The following is a 19,095-nucleotide window of genomic DNA, read 5'->3' on the forward strand; positions in this document are numbered from 1 at the left end:
ATAAGTTACTTCCCTCACCAAAGTCTATTTTCATGTATTGGAGCAATATGGCTGCCAATGTCTGCGAGGGATCAGGCTTCCTGGGTTCCTCCTTTCCTGGGGCTTGCTTGTGTTTCCTCTGTGTCCTTACTTCCTGGGGCTCCAGCTGAACCCTTCCGCATCAAACTCCAACATCAAAACTCCAACATCCCCAACTCTGTCCTTTGCATTGCCTTTTATCAGTGATCCCCACCTGCTAAGGGGCGGGGACTCAATGCCCTAATGACACAAGAGGTTTACTTGATTAAGTAATCTGATATAATCTCATATGCCCAGAAGAAAAGACCAGTTTACAAACATAATCCAATATTTCTTTATGGAATTCATCAATAATATCAAACTGCTACAGGACTGAATCCAACCTGGTTTTACTGTATAAGTAAAGAAAATTGAACATGGATATGAGAATAAAAGGGCCAGACATAGACGAGAGAAGCAAGCGACATCACCACATGACAGAGGACTGCCATCACCAGAATGCTACCAAATCTGAGGGAAAAAATGGCCTTGCCGAAATCCTGACTTTGGACAGCTACCCTCCAAAACTGCGAGACAATACAAGCTAGCTGTTTGAGCCAACCCACGCTGTGGTATTTTGTTGTAGTAACTCTGGCAAACTAAGATGACTGATACTAATGAAATTTTGGAATGTAACTGTTTTTCTTCAATATGATTTAGAGACAATTGCCTAAAATAATAATTGTAGACCCACGTTAATGGGAACACAAAATGCAAAGACCTAAGTTGTGACAATACATCAAAAAGGGGGTTGATGGTACTGTATAAGATTTAATGTATATTATATTACATTCATTTGTTAATGGTAGTTCAACTGAAATTTTTACATTTACCAGTTAGTCATAATCCTAGCATAATCACTAAGAAAATAAGTAAAAATATACCAAAAAGGGAAATGAAAAATAAAAATTGTTTAATACAAAAAAAGAACAACTTAACATCAAAGATAGAGTAATGGGCGATGTGAGAAACAAAAACATATGATACATGGAAAACAAAGCAGAATTATTTAAGATGTAAATGGATTAACTTTTCAATTAAAAAGCAGATTTGGCAGAATGCATTTTTTTTTTAATGAAAAAACCACATTCTGTCTCCAGGAGGCTAATGTTCAATCCAATTAAAAAAAAAATAGGTTGAAAGCAAATATCATATTCTTTGCCACTTATAACCAAAAGAGAACTGGGTGGCTATATCAATAGCAGAAAAAGCAGACTTTAGGTACAAAGAGCAAAACTAAACCCAAAACTATGGGAAAAAAGAAAATAATAGAGGGAGAACCAGGAAAATGGCAGCAGAGTAAAGAGCTCCTAGAGTCAGCTCCTGCTACAGGGAAGTTAGCAAACACCCAGAGTTCTTTGGAGCTAGCTGAAGCACCTGTTTGGGGGTTCCAGGAGACCAGAAGAGCACCCTGCAACATCCCTGAAGGAGTTGAAGGAGGAGACTGCCCATCTGCAGAGACGACTTGTAAGTAAAGCACTCCACGCTACAGAGGCCAGTGCCCATCCTCCACTGGAGGCATAAGCTGCCTTGGGAGCTGTTCCATGGCTGGACTCTAAAGCTCCACTTCCCCACAGAAGGAAGAGATGGTTGGGCACCAATTTCAGATACTAATAAGTAAATTCAGCAGGCTACAGTATAATCCTGAGAACAGCTAAGGCTTGAGCCTGTTCAAGTCAGAAAGAGGTCGGGAGCTGCCATCTTAACTCTGCACCTGGCACGAGGTTGAAGCGGGGTGGACTGAAAATCACAGTGCTGGTGGGGACCAGCTTCTTTCCATCCAGATCAGATTGCAGCTCTGGCCTAGGTGCCAGTGCCACCTCCAGCAGGGAGGCAGCTGCGGGTACCTGCACCAGCCTCTCCAGGAAATTGCCAGCCAAGCAGCAGAGGCCGGTGATTGTCCTACTCTGACAGCATGAGCCGCCCCAGGAGCTATTCTGTGGCTGGAACTGGAAGCTCCATTTCCCAGAAACAGAGGAGGAGATGGTTGGCTGCCAATTTCAGCTACTGAGTGGTAGACTTGGTTGGCTAAGATATAACCCTGGGAACAGCTGGGGTGTGAACCAGCCTAAGTCAGAAAGAGGCCGGTGGCCACCATTTTGACTCTGCTCCCAGCCTAGAAGCCAGGATGACAGAAACTCTCAGTGTTGGCAGGAACCAGTTTCTTTCACCCAGACCAGCCTGCAGCCCTAGCCTAGGTTTCAGCCCTGCCTCTCGCAGGGAGGAGGCTGAGGAGCCCTGTACCAGTCTATACAGGTAATTGCAGGTAACTCTGGCTGGCACAGAATGAAAATCGGAAGTTTACCAGTGCAACTGCAGTCATCTTGGACCCGCACTGCATAGATTGCTGCCCACACCTGCAGCTCCATCCCCACCCCAGGCAGGGGAGAAAGGGATGTGAAGCTTCATCAATCTGTCTGGGCAACTACAATCTACGCCTGCACTTGGATTATTCCACACAGCTGTGACTCTGTCCCTATGCCAGGCAAAAGAGAAAGTTGGAAAAAGCTTCACTGGTACCAGGTACAATGAGGGCAGCTTGAGCCTCCTCAGCGTATAGCACCAACTACGTGCTTGGCTGCTACTGCACAACCAGCAAGGGAGAAAGGATAGGAAGAACTAAACTAAAGAGAAAAACTGCATCCAGAAAAAATACTCTAGTAAGCCAGATGCTAAAACACCACAAAAAATTACAATCCCCACCAAGAAACAGGAAACTATGGCCCAGTTAAAGGAACAAGATAAGACTCCAGATGACATAAATGAGTTGAGACAACTAATCACAGAAGTTCAAACTAATCTTAATAAACTCAATGAGATGGCTAAAGAGATTAAGGATATTAAGAAGACATTGGATGAGCACAAAGAATTTGAAAGTATGCATAGAAAAACAGATCTTATGGGAATGAAAGGTGCAATAAATGAAAGTTAAAAAAATTTCAAATCATATAACAGCAGATTTGAGGAGGCAGAAGAAAGGAGTGTGAGTTTGAAGAAATGGTCTCTGAAAGTGAACATACAAAAGAACAGATGAAGAAAACAATGGAAAAAATTGAACAAGGTTTCAGGGAACTAAATGACAGCAAAAGACGTGCAAACATATGTGTCATGGGTGTCCCAGAAGAAGAGAAGGGAAAAGGGGCAGAAGGAATATTTAAAGAAATAATGGTAGAAAATTTCCCAACTCCACTGAAGGATATAAATATCCGTGTCCAAAAAGCACAACATACTCCCATCCGAAAAAAATCCAAATAGACCAATCCAAGACACATACTCATTGGAATGTCAAATGCCAAAGACGAAGAAAGAATTCTGAGAGCAGCCAGAGAAAACCAATGCATAACATATAGGGGATATCCAATAAGATTAAGTGCCGATTTCTCACCAGAAACCATGGAGGCAAGAAGACAGTGGTCTGATATATTTAAGATATTACAAGAGAAAAACTCCCAGCCAAGAATCTTATATAAGACTGTCTTTGAAAAATGAAGGCGAGATTTGAATATTCACAGATAAACAGAAACTGAGAGAATTTCTAAGCAAGAGACCAGATTCTCAGGAAATACTAAAGGGTGTGCTAGAGACTGAAAAGACAGGAGAGAGGGGCCTGGAAGAGAGTCTAGAAATGAAGATTATGTCAGTAAAAGTAACTAAAAGTGTCAAAAGAGCGGTGCAAATAAAATATGACAGATAAAACTCAAATAGTCAGGAATAAACTTAACCAATGATGTAAAACATTTGTATTCAGAAAACTGCAACTCAATGTTAAAACAAATTTAAAAAGCCCTAAATAACTGGGAGAACATTCCATGCTCATGGATTGGAAGACTAAATATCATTAAGATGTCAAGTCTACTCAAATTGATATACAGATTTAATGCAATCCCGATAAAAATTCCACCAGCATTAGAGAAAAAATTGAAAACACAATCATTAAATTTATTTGGAAGGGTAAGGAGTCCTGAATAGCCAGAAACATCATAACAAGGAAAAGTGAACCCTCATCTCCAGACTTTAAATCATAATACCTACCCATAGTGGTAAAAACAACATGGTGTTGGCCTAAAAACAGAAACAATAGAACAATGGAACCAAATTTATGGTTCAGAAACATACCCTCACTGTTATCTTCAAGTGATTTTTGACTAGCCTGTCAAACTCACACAGCTCAGACAGAACAATCCATTCAACCAATGGTGCTGAAAGAATTGGATATCCATAGCTGAAAGAAGGAAGGAGGACCCCTATTTCACACTTTATCTAAAAATTAACTCAAAATGGATAAAAATCACTAAAAATTAAAGCAAGAATCATAAAACTTCTAGAAGAAATTATTCAAAAATATCTCCAAGACCTGGTGGTAGGTGTATTTTTGAAGGAGATAAGAGGAGGACTAAGGACTACTGATATTTAATGTATGTAGAAGTTTTAATTAGCTTTACTGTAAAAGTGTGGAAATGTGTAGAGTGAATGGTAACACACAGTGAGTAACAGCTAGTTTATAAATGGGGATGTGACTGAAAATGGTAGTCTCGTCAGTAAATGTCAATTGAAGAATGCTTGAGAATAATCTAGGAACTGGATAGCATAGTAAACCAAGAGGTGGATGAGAATTGTAGTAGATGGTACAGATGCAAGAGTGTCCTCTGTGAGCAAATGTATATCACTACTGCAGAGTGTTGGAAATGCGGAGAAGCATGGGGAAAAATATAGCGGAGTGACCTATGGACTGTGATTAGTAGTAATAATATTCTTGCATCTATGCAAAAGATGTACTGTGTTGATACTGAGGCAGTATGGAAAATGTGAGCCAAATGTACACTATGGACATGCTAACAATCAGATGTTATCATCTTATCTGTAACAAATGTTCCACCACAGTGTGGGGTGTTGATAGAGGAGTGTTGTTTGGGAATTCTGGACATGTGCATGATTGTTGTATAAGTTTACAACTGCTGTCATAAAAAATATACTTAAAAAATAATAATAGGGTGGGCTGGGGGAAAAACACACTAAATGTAAGATAAGGACTATGATTAGTAGTAAGATTTTGACAATATTCTTACATAATTTGTAACAAATGTCTCATGACAATGCAAGGTGTTGGTGGAGGGCTGATGTTGGGACCCCTGTATGATGTTATGTTTGCTTTGTAAGTTCACAACTTTTACTATACACTGAATTGTTTATGTATGTTCATATATAAATGACATAAATAATAATAGGATTGGTTGGGGGAAAAATACTTTGTTTAGTAGTAATATTTTGACAATGCTCTTTAATCATTAGTTAAAAGGTTTAACAACAACGCAAATTATTGGTGGTAGGGTGAGTTATGAGAGTCCTGTATGATGTTATATATGTTTGTTTTGTAAGTTCACAACTTATTATACACTTATTGTTTATGTATGAGTGATATACGTTAATAAATTTTTTTAAAAAAGAATAAAGATTAGAATAGACAAATGCAAAATATAAAAAAGAAAAATAGACAAAATCAACAAAATCAAAGTTGGATACATGAAAACATCAAGAGAATTTCCAAATCTTTAGCTAAACTGACAAAGAAAGAAAAAAGAGAGAAAACACCGAAACCTAAAATGAGAAATTCAAGTGGGGACATTACTACTGACTTTAAAGAAAAAAAAGGACTGCAAAAGGACACTATGAACAATTATGAATGAAAAAATTAAATAACAGATGGGATAAATTCCTAGAAATACACAAATTACAAAAACTGACAAGAAAGAAAGTATCCTAGAACTATAATACTTTGTATTCAATAGTTTGAATCAGGCGGCGGACTTGGCCCAGTGGTTAGGGCGTCCGTCTACCACATGGGAGGTCTACGGATCAAACCCCAGGCCTCCTTGACCCGTGTGCAGCTGGCCCCCTCCCAGTGCTGATGCACGCAAGGAGTGCCCTGCCAAGCAGGGGTGTCCCCCACGTAGGGGAGCCTTACGGGCAAGGAGTGCGCCCCATAAGGAGAACCGCCCAGTGCGAAAGAAAGTGCAGCCTGCCCAGGAATAGCGCCCACACACGGAGAGCTGACACAAGATGACGCAACCAAAAGAAACACAGATTCCCGTGCCACTGACGACAAAGAAGACGCAGCAAATAGACACAGAGAATAGACAACTGGGGTGGGCGGGAAGGGGAGAGAAATAAATAAATGAATCTTAAAAAAAAATAGTTTGAATTAAATTAAAAAACCACAATAAAGATCAAGACAAGATGGCTTCAATGTTGAAATTGTTCTTTCTAAATAACTTTATTTCAAATTAAAAAACAAACAGGAAAAGGCACTCAACAAGTTATGGAAGCATTACTCCTTCTCTATGAAAATGTACTTTTTAAAAATGCCTATGCCATAACATGTCATTAAAGCATTCAGAGGCCAAATCTACACAAATGCAGTTCCAAGTTGTGAAAATAAGTGCACTTGTGAGAGTCTGGGTATTATTAAGAAAGTGTGAATGTTACATAAATAGCACTATGCCTCTGGTGTACTGGAGCTTTTGAAGTGTTTGTGGAAACAAGAAGATATGTATATTCCAGGTTTTCACAGGAATCCCTTCTCTGCTGCATGTTCTGAAGAGTGACATCCCTTTGCCACAGGCTGAAAGCAATTTAGTAACGTAGCTCCTTCCTCCAATCCAGAGGCATGCTAGTGAAGAATTTTGTTTATGTTCACTCTCTATGGTCTCAGGAGGTGGCTCAGGTTGGCTGTCCTATCTGCACATGGGTTTCAGGTGTCAGGAACAGAGAAGTTTGACCAGAGTATGGGGATTTTCTGTCTCTTTCCTGTCCAGGAGCCCATCTGGAAATTTTAGTGCCCATGGGAACATGAGGTAAGAATTTGATCATGCCAGGAATTTGCATGGGTTATAAGATGCTGGAATTTACCTTTATGAGCCAATCTGGAATAGGACCAATTTAATCAGGGCATTTAACACAAAAATTAATATTCATCATATGCATATATACTATCAGACGTATCTGATGTATATATAGTAGTTATAAAAATACACTATTTTGAAATAAAAGCTCTTTGTACAAATATTTACAAATATTCACACATCTTGTCAATGTGGGATGGTATATTGAACCAAGAGAAAGCAATAAAGTTCAATAAACAATCCTGGCAATATTTATTTATTAGAAGGCCTATGCCTTGCTTACCACAAGTGAGAGAAAGTCACTTTGAAAGTATATTTGGTAAAGGTAAAATTAAACAATATACATTAATATATTTTCAAATTTCAAAGTACAGAAAAAAGTAAAGGATTTGAGAATGATTCTTCACACATAAAGATACGCTTATTATGGGAAAGAGGCACAAAAATATTAAGATTATGGATGTCCTAATTTCACCTTTCAAATAGAGACATACAAAATTAAAATAAGTGCTTTCATATTTTGAATTAACAAGATAAACTTAATTTCAATGTATTCATGTGCTGTACAAAAAAAGCCACTTTCTTGACTCTTAAATACTCCAACAATTTATTACAGTCTCATTTTGAGCAGGTTTCGCTGTAAATATCCATCCATCTATGTATTTTATAAACATGAATCACAGTGAAACAGACACTTCAGTAAGCGGAAATTAATTAAAAATAATTTAAATTGTCACTGGGTCATGAGAATTGTTTATCGTGGCATTTTCTCAATTAAAACCATGAGAAATTAACAATTATATTTCAAAAATTTTATTGACAAGCTTGCCTCGATTAAAGCCAGTAAAGTAAAAAGTGTAATATATTTTGGTTTTGTGAGTAAATAACACAGTTAAAATTAAAACAATGTTCGGAGTTGTAATATCTGTACTTGTAAAATTTTCAACATTTTTTTGAACTACGTTAGTGTTGTAGGAAAAATGAGCCATTTAAAAACTAATTAATTGTACATTTAGGGACACTTGTGGCAGCAGAGAGAAGCTGGTGTTTGCGGTATTGCAGGCCAGGATGGGAGAATTCTCTGAGAAGGAAGATTTATTACCGCCTGCCGGGCCAGCGGACTTGGGTCCAAAAACCCGGGGCCTGGGGAAGCAGATGTCGCTCAATCGACTGGGCCCCCATCTACCCTGCGGGAGGCCCTGGGTCCCCTGAGGGCAGGCTGGCCCGGCCCACTGAGGGCTGACAGCTGCGGACACCTGGCGCAGCAAGATGAGGCAACAACGGGAGACGAGCGGACACAGAACACACAGCGAAGGGACACAGAGACCCGACGGTAATCAAACGGCAAGGGAGGGGATAAAAAATAAAAACTAAATCTTTAAAACAAAAAATCAAACCGGCGAGCCAGTCTTGTAGGTTGCTTTTATACAGAGTGTAGTGGGGTGGAGTTAGAATTTGGCGCGAAGGGTTAGGTTTCCTTCTCTCTGGGCTTGGGGACTTTCCCGGAACTAGGCAGGCTGGGCTGGGTGGCGCGGTTAGGAGAGGTGGGCTGCAGTGCTTACTGTTTGCATGCACACATGGCTTACGCTGGAATGTTAAGTTTTGCGAGCTTACACACACAGCTCATCTAACACCACTTGCGCTTTCCCCTCGGGCTTCCACGCGGCTCGGCCAGGTCCTGCCTGTCCCCAGCTTATCCCACTGAAAGGTTCCGATATTTTGTACATTCATTTCAGTAATGACATGCTTTTCCCTTTTCTCTGAATCCCTATCAGAATTGTCTCCCGGAACAGTTCTGCATACATTTAAAATATCCTACAGTATACCAGGATTTCGAGCAGGCAAACCCCTAAAGGAAAGATACTCTGGTAAAAGAAGTTTTACTACAAAAATAACGGAGAAAATAAACCAAAGGAAAGGGGTGAGAAAGAAAGGCTCAGAGCTCGCTATTTAAGTAAAAAACAACTGGGGCGTGAGGAGGAAGCTCTTGACTCACCGCGAACGCGCCCGGGACGTCCAGAGCCGCGGGTGCTGCTCCGTGGAGCGCGCGGTGCAGAGCTGCGTCCTCGCTGCTCGGCAGCGCCAGGTCCCGGAACCGAAAGCAAACGTCTCCGGGTCAACGCTGGGACGCAACAGGCGGCCGGCGCCCCCTCCAGGCCGCCGCGGGGCGCGCCGAGCAGGAAGCGCCAGCTCTCGCCTAGTGCCCGCGCGCCCCTTCCCCTCTCGCCCTCCGGCTGCGCCGCTGAGCTGCTGCCCCGAGTCCGCGATGCAGGGCCCGGCTGGGTGAAGTGGACCCCCAGCACGAGCGGCAGGGAAGGCCAGGAAGGAAGGGCGCGCAGGAGGGGCAGGCGCGGGGGGCGCAGCTCCGGGCGCAGGCTCCTCTGCACGTCCTGGCCCTGCCGGCTCGGGTCCCCACCCCAGCCTCCGCCGACCGCTGGGGAGCTCAGGCTGCATCGCGGGGGGTTTCTCTGGGGTGCAAAGGGAGCCCCCCTGGCGGCCCCGCCTGCCCGAGTCCTCCCCTCCTCCTCCCACCCGTTCCTGCCTGGCCCAGTCAGGAGCTGTCCGCCGCGTGCTGGTGCATTTATTGGGGCTCGGCTGGGGGGGACCTGTGCAGGGTCACACCACCAGCTGGAGTAGCGCGGCCCCAAGTCAGTGCTCCCCGTCCAGGGCGCAGAGCCGCAGGGGGCGGCAGCCCGACAGGGGGCTGCCTACGAAGGGGGGTGGGCGTGTCGAGGCCCCTTCTCCACCGAGTGCCCGTGGGAACCCGCCCAAGGAGGGGGTGGTGATCCCTGGTGTAGGTAAAGAAACCTCTTCTTTTTCATTCTTGTGAATTTCTAGTGTTACCTCCTACTATAAGAACATTGTCTCCAGGAAGTGAAAAATTTATAAATTAATTAGAAGCTTGTTTCACACTGAGAAACTGACCTATGTTCCTGAAGGGCTTTCCATCGTGGGGTGTGACCCATCCCCAGCGCCTTGTCTTAAAGTCCACACCTACAAGGTGCAATCAGATGTCTGAGGAGCTGGACTGCCTGTCACTGTCTGGAGGGTCAAGCAGTCTCTCTGCCTCTCTGACACCGTCTAGGTATAAAGAGGAGGAAAACAGAAACTTATTCAGAGGACTACTGTGAGGTTTGGGTGGGAACAAATTAAGAGCTCAGAATAGTACCTGTGCTCCCTTTTAGCTCTTTTATGGTCTGTTCTGGTTTTTAAAAACCCTGTGAGCAAGTTTCAAATATCAGTTTGCCATGATAGTCCCTGCTCAAATCATTTTACCACAATTCTTATGTCAAAGGTGCCATTTGTGGAGTTCACTCATGTTTTCCCACCTTCTACTTTGTAGAAGTCACAAACCAAAATCAAATTACTTGAACTCCTTACTGCTATAGGTGTGTGAAAATAGACTGACGATTTCCAGTGGGAAGCAGCTGGGAGATGAAAATGAATGACTTAACTGGAAGATTACTTATAAAAACCTACATACGTAGCAGATTGTTGCAGTATGAATATTTTTGGCCGATAACCCAGGGCTGAAGAGTCAAAACATATTCTTCTAGCTAAGGACCTTACCTCTGCACTCCTGAGTTTTAACTATGTACGCTAGCATACCAAGATAATGCTGCTTAGCCTTCCTTTACTTGGACACTTCCAAGGAAAACATAAAGTAAAATGTGCCCCTCTATGTCAGTAATTCTCAAATGATATGGCAGCTAATTCTGTGTTAGGATAAATGACAGATTGGATTTCTCCACTGTTCAGTGTTCACAGATACCCTTCAGTTTTCCATCTGCAGCCTAGGCCTGGGGTAGCTGAAGAAAGCCCCATAATGGAGAAGAGCCTGCAGCTAGATCCATCTTTAGATTCTGGCATTCAGCATTTCTGCATTTGAATTTGGGAACAAAGGCAAGGCATGTCATCTTAAATCCCCATTCTATAGGTAACCATCTATGCAGTTAGAACCTGATCTGAAACCCATAGTAAAATGCCTTGACAACCTTCCATCTGAGCTAAGAAGCTTCTTTGGGACTATGAAATGCAATACTATAAATTTGTCTCTGCAGATAAATAATCCATATGTTGAATGTGTATAACCACAAGAAAGAAAAGCCTGGTACGTGTGCCTCCAAAGCTGGGTTTCTCTTTTCAGGAAACGTGGACACCTGCCTCCATTGAGAATCTCACTATGGAGGAGAGGTTCTCATTCTCTTCTGCCAGGTGGGAGCACACAGGATGTCCACAAGAACATGCCCATAGAGACCTATTAAAGGTTGAAACACATTGAGACTGAAATTCATTTGGTGTTTGAGGTAACGGGGCCATGGTGGTGAAATATTTGGGAATGAAATTTATTTTGGAAAGCCTTTCTATATACTTCTACTTATAGATTTTCCTTTGTGACTATCAGAAATAGGGGACGCTGGAAGGGAGGTGGGGGATAGAGAGTTGAGGAGACATAGAGTCCGCATGATCTAGACCCTGAGAGACTGCAAGATCCCGCAGTGTTCCCAGAGAGGAGGTCACAAAAGTGTGGTCTCCACAGGTCTCCAGGACAGAGAGAAGGGAGGATGTGATGCCAGCTATCATTTCATATACACAAATGTCAAGGTTCTTATTGTGAGAAAAAATTGGTAAATATAACATAGGCTTGTTTATAGATATATATTTTGGAACAAAAGCAATAGAATCATTTTTATAACAGGAATGTTTACGTCTTTAAGACGAGAAGAATAAAAAGGGTCATTTCCATTAGTGAAAGAAAGGTATTGAAATGTTCACCCTCCAGGTGTAACAGAGGATAGCTGAACCCAAGTCATGCCTGGAGCTTTCTCTCTTGTGAAAAAGGAATTGTAAATAACTTTAATAACCCCCTTGATTTGCTCCTGTGAAATTGGAATGATAAATTGTTTCCTGTATGTGTGCGTGGTTTCCAGAGCAATTTATTCAGTAAATTCTATTCAATACGCCATCCACAGTTCTCCTGTGTATATTGTGATGCTAAATAGACACTGAGAGGATCTAACAAGTTCTTCATTTAATATGTCTGAGTTCATTTTCACCACATGGTATTATTGTACACTGTCATCTATTGAAACAAATTTCTTTTTAACAGATCTTAGTTTTTAAAAGTCATAGTTTTAAAAGTTTTAAAAGTCAAAACCCACATAGTTTTGAGTTTTGTATAAATTGGTGGCTAGTAAGTTAGTTCCTTTCTTTTGACTTAGAAGCCTCAACTTCCCCACAGAATAAAGAATGTAGGCCAAAGAAAGCATAATCGGTCACTCGTATAGAACAGTGTTGTTTCTATAATTTGACACTTTCTGAATGGTCGGGTTCAGGCCTGTTGCAACTGTAAAAAGATTATTTAATGAATAGACTATATGGAAATTATCCAACATGTTAGTAACCTAAATCATTGACAGCTTAAACATTGCTATACTACTAACTGCTATTCGAAATAAAAAACCAGTTTTGAATCCCCTCAAGACAGCATATGTACTATAGCCAAGCCACCTAGTGTCAATACAAATCCCAAAAGAAAATTTGGCTTTAGGAAAATGTCACAAACATTTAAAACAATGGCTTTAATGGTTGTTTTAAGTATATGCGGTAGGGGAAGATTGTGCTTTAATTAAATATGCATGATACCATCAGTGCTGGCAAGGTTGAAAGTTACTCTTAATGTTGATAGCTATAAAAAAATAGTTTGTACCTGACAAGACAATAAGAGAAAGAAAGCAATCCCTTTGAAACAAATTTTTTAAATTAAAAAAAAAAAGTTCATAGTGCTTTCTTTGGACAGTAAGCATTTTTTGACAACACATACAGATTCAGAGCACCCTAGGCTTCTCTTCATATCCTAAAGAAAACAAGCATTTACACTATTAATGAGTTTCGCTGAAATAAAAAAAAAAAAGATCAATGACACACTTACCCCGTAGATAGGTTAAACAGTCCTGGAGTGGACAGCTTTAATACCATAATGGAAGTTTGACAAGGAATAGAGAATTAAAAACAAAATACTATTCTTAGGAATGGAAAAGTCTTTCATTTGCTGTTATTACCAACAAATTCCACTCATTAAGTCAAAACTGGTAGGAGGTAGAGCCCTTCAAACACAGCATTTTGAGGAAGCTGACCAGTTTACATTACAGTTTTTTAAATGAAGGTTATATACTATATGTTACAAGTCCCATCTAGACAGTTTCAAACTGACATCTATTTCTATGCTTGCTTTTTGATCATACCCCTTGGTGGTGGTACAGGTCCAGTGGCTTCTTTTTCTCTGCAGGCTTTACAATGTGAAAAGAACACATTAGCATTTCATCCACACACTGCAGGGCACCTGCACTGTCAAACTCTCCACAATAATTGGGTGCAAAAAGCAGAGTGATCAACTGCCATCTTCAACCACCTAATGGGTTGTACATATAAGATCCAAATCATGCTTATGGAGAAATTTTGCAACCACTTCTGCACAAAATGTGTTGGACATTCCTCTGTCATTTTCACCCCAGAGCCATTTATCAGGGTCATACCACAAAAGATCACAAAGAAGACCTTGAACTGGTTATATCACTTGTTCGCATAATAATTTCTGAATCTGCTCCATAGACTGACAATCTGGTGATCAGCCTCCATGACAACAGAATATTTTCTCATCCATGATGGCTCCTACTAGTAAACAGTTAAAGCAGTCTGTGAAAGTTTTCCATAGTTTAACGTTGTGTTATATTTTACATTCATCATAAAATTGATGCTGGCACATTCGTGGTTTCCTTGGAGAAAAAAGAAATTCTCAGGATATTTGATTTTGTAGGCCATTAAGAGGCAGATAGTCACCAACGATTGCTTCCCTCTGTCCACCTAGTCCCTGAGAAACAGATAGTTGCTTTCTGGTGGGAAACTACTGTACTGAAAAAGTCAAAGCAAATCATAGTATTGCCCATGGAAATCACAACGTGTTTTGAGTGGTGCTTCAAGTTCTTCTAGGATAGGCTGACTGAGAAAGATCTCACGAGACTTTAAGCCCAGTCCTCTGAGTTCATTCTCCTGTAGCTGGACATTCTTACCAGGCTTGGACTCTTACCTCCAGCAGCCGTTGGATGATGCTATTGAGGCTGAGTTTATCTGTATCTGCCATAGTCTTCCCATCCCTGACCCTCCTGTAGCGATGCACCCAGGACTCACACCTCCTATCCTACTAGAGCCAAGAGGCGGTGGTGGTACAGTGGCCGCAGCTGCTGAGGGTTCCCACCAACTGCCCTATTCCCAGCTCCATCCTTCTCTACCAGCTGGAACTGTCTTGAGCTTCCATTTTATCCAGTGGATTACAAAGGAGAAACAGGTTAACTACAGCTGGCTAACATACCAATGATCCTTTGCAGTGCTGATAAAGACCCCTGCCCCTGCCCAAAGAAAGAACAAGCAAAGAGATCAGGCTGACACCAGCAAAGTGTTGAGCTTCACCAGATGGCCACAATCTTATACCAACATCCTGCTTGCAAATTAATGAACTGGCTCTCAAGCACACCCCACCCAAATAATCCACAATCACGGGAGTCCAATAGTTCACATCATCCTCGGAGCTCAGGTACTAACCACAATTCATGTCTGCCTTTTCCCTCCCCATTCCTCCATGCCTTCCCTTTGTTTCAAGCAGCCACATAAGCTGCTCCCCCAGGAGACACTTTTGAGCAGAAACCTCTTTTGGGGATGTTTCTACATTAATGCAACTTTGTGGTGAACCAGGCTGTCTCTGTGAGGCCCTAACAGCTCAGGTGAGATAGCTAACCCTGACTGTCAGAAAAGCCTGGAGTGTACTGGTGCCGTCATAGGAAGCCTTGTAAGTCATGTAGTACTCAGGAAAATTTGTTGAGTACACAAGGGGATGAAAGCAACTGTAACGTTCGGAACATAGCCTGCTGCAAACACACAATGAGACATTTAATCAGGAGCTGTACCAGGTTAGAAATGCTTATGATTAACTAGGAAAACAAATCCCTAAGTCATGATCAGTTATTAATTCTATGTCATAGCTGGAATCTGAAAATGATATATACCTGGTAGAAACTAATGAAAAAAGAGCTTCTTCTTTAAGCACACAACTGCCATGTATTCGTGTGCTTCCTTCATCCATCTGAGTCTTGCTGGACAAGGCTCTTCCCACTTTTGAACCCTAACAAGTGGCACCTGAACAGGGACTTGATGCAGTGATGAGGACAAGGAGGGATACTGACTGGTCTTACATTCCTGGTAAGGGAAGCAGGGCAATTCACGTCTACAACTTGTTTTAACTATGGGAACACAGTCATCTGAGGAACAGTCAAAATTTCTTAAGGTTTGCAGCAGCTACTCAAAGCTGCCAGAGCTAAGGTCGCACAGGAGCAACTTGTGTCTTTTTTCCAGTGTCTCTTTGATTATTGTCCTTGGTTTCCCAGCAAAAGGAGCCTAGATTTGTGAGACTGGAAAAAGGTGGGTGAGAAATTGAACTATCATCATGAAGCAGGAGGAGAGGTTACAGTTGAGCATTTAGTTCTCTGGGGTTTAATTAAATCTGCCCTTGAGCCAGTACAATTGGATTCTGATCCTGAGCCATGTGAGTCTTACTGGCACCTTCAGCCCCTGAGACTCCCAAAGAAGTACTTCCTAAAGCCTCTGTACTTGAGAGAGATATCTCTGAATGTGATCATAATTTTGTTCCCCAAATGCAAAAATGTTTAAAAGAAGCCTTAAAAGAGGGGGTATATCAGCTGTACCCCTATCGGGAAATGCCTGGAGTAGTGGCACTCCCAGCGCTCCCAAAACATACTGGAGCAGACCTCAGGCATTTTGGGAAATGCCTGATCTTCAATCTCTGACCTTAGAAGAACAGAATAAGGGAAGCGGACTTGGCTCAATGAATAAAGCATCTGCCTACCACATGGGAGGTCCACAGTTCAAACCCAGAACCTCCTTGACCCATGTGGAGTGGCCCATGCAAAGTGCTGATGTGCAAAAGGAATGCTCTGCCATGCAGAGGTGTCCCCCACGTGGGGGGACCCACGCACAAGGAGTGTGCCCCATAAAGAGAGCTGCCCAGCGTGGAAAAAGTGCAGCCTGCCCAGGAGTGGTGCCACGTACACGGAGAGCTGATGCAGCAAGATGACACAGCAAAGAGACACAGATTCCCAGGCTGCTAACAGGAATGGAAGCGGACACAGAAGAACACACAGTGAATGGACACAGAGACCAGACAACTGCAGGGTGGGGGTGGGTGGGTGGTGGGGAAATAAATAAATAAATAATTTAAAATAAATAAATGAAAGAACAGAATAAGATTGAGTTGCTTCCCTTCCCCCCCAAGAAAGAAAGACAATTTAATTTAAAAAAAAGATTTTTTTTTAATTGAGTTGGTCCTTACCCTTTCGGTCTCATAAGGATGACCCAGTACTACAATTAATGGGCTCACTGTTCACCCTTGTGTTACTGATAATGATTATACAGGAGAAATAAAAACTATGCTTAGTTCCAATGTGTTTCAAATTGTTCCAAAGGGGCAGCGTATCATGCAACTTTTGCTACTTCCTATGCCTCCTATCAAATCAGAGTCTAAAGATCAGGCTGGGGGCTTTGGCAGTACCACTGTCCAACAATTCTGGACTCAAGCCCTACAGCAGAATAATCCTATGCTAACAATATCCATAAATGGCATAGAGTTTCCTGGGCTAGTTGACATGGGAGCTGATGTATCGGTTATTTCAGAGTCCTTTTGGCCATCTGCCTGGCCTAAAGAATCTGGCTCCTTTCCTTTGCAAGGAATTGGAGGCTCAACAGCTACACAGTGTAGTTCTATGCTGTTACAGGTAACTGGGCCAGAGGGACAACAAGGACGTTTTCAACCTTATGTTGTCCCCATCCCTGTTAATTTGTGGGGAAGAGACTATCCCAGTGGAATGCCAAGATCACCATTCTGCATTTTTGATGATGGTCACTGACCAGTTAACTCCTCTGCCCCTTACTGGATCTCTAACAGCTGTATGGGTTGATTAGTGCCCTTTACCAGAGGAGAAACTTTATCATGCTCATCAACTGGTAAAAGAACAATTAGCCATTGCTTGCCTAGAAGTGTCCCACCATCCTTGGAACACTCCTATTTTTGTTATACCAAAGAAATCTGGAAAATGGAGACTTATTTGTCATCTTAGACAAATTACCAATATTATTCAACCCATGGGAGCCTTACAACCAGGTTTCCCTAACCCCACTTTGATCCCCAAAAATTGGCCTCTAATCATTATTGACTTGAAAGATTGTTTCTTTACTATTCCTTTAGCTGCGCAAGACTGCCTTCAGTTTGCCTTTTCCTTGCCAGCTATTAACAATGCTTCTCCCCTTCCAATTGGCTTCCACATCTTAATATACACAATTGGATACAATCTGCTTTCATTATATTAGTGATTGCAACCATTCTTTATCTATGATACAAATTTGTGAAAATAGATGTTTCTAACTCATCTAACAAACAAAAAAGGAGGAAATATGGTGAACCAGGCTATCTCTGTGAGGCCCTAACAGCTCGACTGAGATAGCTAACCCTGGCTGTCAGAAAAGCCTAGAGCATATTGGTGCCATCATGGGAAGCCTTGTAAGTCATGTAAACCCAGGAAAATTTGTTAAGTATACAAGAGGATGAAAGCAACTGTAACATTCAGAACATAGCCTGCTGTAAACACAATAAGACATTTAATTACAAGCTGTACCAGGTTGGAAATGCTTATGATTAACTAGGAAAACAAATCCATAAGTCAATATCACTTGTTAATTCTACATCATAGCTAGAATCTGAGAAACTAATAGAAACTAATAGAAAAAGAGCTTCTTTAACCATACAACTGCCATGTATGCGTGTGCTTTCTTCATGCACTTGAGTCTTGCTGGACAAGACCCTTCCCACTTTTGAACCCCAACACACCTTTAGCTCAATAAACTTGCTCCGCACCCCCTTTTGTAAGTCTATTTTATTTTCAGCACAACAGTACTTGGCATACAGAAGTGGGATCTGAAGGTGGATGCTGGGAGGATGCCTCTGACTCCTCAGAGATGAATCCTTTCCATTCCATCCTCTCCAGGATCCTTCCCCGGCTCACCTGGCTAGCCCCTATGGATCTCTGAACTCCTGCCACATCACATTTGAGGCCAAAATCCATCTGTTGAGCTAAGGTCTGGTCAGAACCTTTGTCCTGGCCTCTGTTTCTGGCCTGTTTTCAGCATTAGGTAAGAGAATTCTCTTCTTTTGCTGTTTCTGTTCCTTTACTGTTTCTCTAGACTTACTATGAGAAACAGTAAGTTTATATTTCTGTACTTCTGTGTTTCTGTGCTTTGTGTCTCTCTGTTTAATATATATTTTTCTACCTCTGAATGGTAATATTAAATTAACAAATAAAAATTCTTAAGAGCACTCTATCCAAAAGGCTTAAAAACAAATTAATACTCTTAGAGTCCCCGAAATTGGAAAAGCTGAGCTTCTGGTGCTCTTTAAAATCCTCTGTCTTCTCCCTCTGGGTTCTAACTTAATTTAACTCCCTTTCTATAATAATAATATTTCCCAACTCCTAATGAAGATTCAGTGCAACTTATAAAGAATTCAATCATGGGAAGAAGATTTGGCTCAACTGAAAAGCATCCACCTACCATATGGGAGGTCCAGGTTTCAAACCCAGGGTCTCCTGACTCATGTGGTGAGCCCGTCCATGCATGGTACTGATGCACACAAGGAGTGCCATGCCACACAGGGGTGTCCCCTGCATAGCGGAGCCCCACACACAAGGAGTGCGCCCCGTAAGGAAAGCCGCCCCATATGAAAAAAGCACAGCCTGCCCAGAAGTGGCACCACACACATGGAGAGCTGAGGCAGCAAGATGATGCAACAAAAGAGACACAGATTGCCAGTGCCGCTGACAAGAATGCAAGCAGGCACAGAAGAACACACCTCAAATGGACACAGAGAACAGACAATGGGGGGGGGGGAGAGAAATAAATAAATCTTTAAAAAAATAGAATTCAATCTTATCATTCAGATGTATAAGCCTAGATATACAAACTTTTGCCAATTAATTTACAGGACTGCTGGTAAAAGTCATGCAAAAATTTACATAAAACT

At 41.8% G+C, this 19,095-nt stretch overlaps 1 protein-coding gene and 1 pseudogene across 3 annotated transcripts in view; both read right to left on the minus strand.

Annotated features, from left to right (window-relative positions):
- Positions 1-9,636, minus strand: part of LOC131273239 (zinc finger protein 596-like) — a 41,131-nt gene extending 31,495 nt beyond the window's left edge. For 2 of the 3 annotated variants that reach the window (XR_011645612.1, XM_071207809.1), the window contains exon 1: positions 8,953-9,050. The gene's annotated coding sequence lies outside the window, so the exon portion shown is untranslated. Of the gene's footprint in view, positions 1-8,952 lie in introns of all 3 variants that reach the window. The other variant, XM_058275503.2, reaches the window with a different exon arrangement.
- Positions 9,637-12,232: 2,596 nt separating this feature from the next.
- On the minus strand, positions 12,233-14,165 carry LOC101423983 (serine/threonine-protein phosphatase PP1-gamma catalytic subunit B-like; annotated as a pseudogene).
- Between the last annotated feature and the right edge of the window lie 4,930 nt (positions 14,166-19,095).

This window comes from Dasypus novemcinctus, chromosome 14 (assembly GCF_030445035.2).
Source record: "Dasypus novemcinctus isolate mDasNov1 chromosome 14, mDasNov1.1.hap2, whole genome shotgun sequence".
Lineage (NCBI taxonomy): Eukaryota > Metazoa > Chordata > Mammalia > Cingulata > Dasypodidae > Dasypus > Dasypus novemcinctus.